Raw genomic sequence first — 1,547 nt, 5'->3', positions numbered from 1 at the left:
ATTAAAAAATTATAACAACAATAATGATGATAATTATAACAACAAATCATTATTATTACTATTGTTATTGTTATTATTATTATTATTATTATTATTACTATTATCATAGTATTATCATAATTATAATTGTTATTTTCATTATTATGGTAAATGTTATCATTATCATGATTAAAGTTATCCTTATTATTATCATTATTACTATTTTTATTATCATCATCTTTAGTATCATTATTGTTATTATTATTTTTAGCATTATTATTATCATTATTATTATTATTATTATTATTATTATTATTATTATTTTCATTATCATCATCTTTATTATAATTATTGTTATTTTTGTTTCTTATCATTATCATTATTCCTAGTATTATTGCTACTACTATCACCATTACTATTTTCAATATCATTATAATCTTTTTCATCATCGTCATTATGATCAATATTATTATTATTATTATTATTATTATTATCATTATTTTTGTTATTATTATAATTATTATCACCATCATCATTATTATCATTCTTATTTGTGTTACTATTATCAGTATTATCATAATTATGATTATCGTTATTATTATTTCTATTTCTATTATTATTATTATCATTACTATTATTTTTATTATAGATTACTATTACTTTTACTTTTATTATCATTATCATTATTATTGTCAGTATCATCAGGATCATTATTGCTATTATTATCCTTACCATTATCATCATCATCATAAATGTATTATCATCATAACTATCTTATTATTATTACTATAATTATTGTTATTGTTATTACTATTATTTTTATGGACATCATCATCATTATCATCATAATCATCATTTTTAGTATTTATCATCATTATCGTCATTATTGCTATCAATAATATTATTATTGCCAAAATTATTGTTTTTATCATTATCAATATTTTCATTATCATTGTTTTTATTATTTTCAATATTTTCATTATTAACTGTTATTAACATGATTGTCATTATCATTATCATTTTTAGTATCATTATCATTACCATTATTATTTCTGTATTGTTATTATCATTATTATCATTACAATCATAATTAGCATTAACATTTTTATCATTTTAATTAATTTTGTTATTAATATTTCATTGATTTTTGTTTGTCATGATAATTACAATGAATTAGTGTAACCGGATGGAGATAGGTATAATTCTCCTCTATACAGAAGTATAAACATTAGCGAATGAGGTGTGACTGCTGAATGGAAGAGTGAAAGGTGGTTATACTTGTTCGCATATGCAGATATTACCACGCTAAAGAAAGCTGCTATTAGTTGTAGCAGGTGTCATAGGCCTAACATGCCGTAAGGTAAGGAAATCGCTGTTCACCCATGACTGAAAAGGAAGTGCTCTCGACCCTTGCTTTTACCACTATTTCCTGAGAAAGAAATCTAATTTAGAAGTTATATAAACTAAATAGAAGTGTTATTCTCATCTGATAAGTGCTATAAACTTCATCGAAGTGCTGAATAAGAGCATCACAACATGAAAACTACAATTAAGTATCATGCTGTGAC

This window comes from Penaeus monodon, chromosome 18 (genome assembly GCF_015228065.2).
Source record: "Penaeus monodon isolate SGIC_2016 chromosome 18, NSTDA_Pmon_1, whole genome shotgun sequence".
Lineage (NCBI taxonomy): Eukaryota > Metazoa > Arthropoda > Malacostraca > Decapoda > Penaeidae > Penaeus > Penaeus monodon.
Note: the sequence above shows the minus strand (reverse complement) of the source record.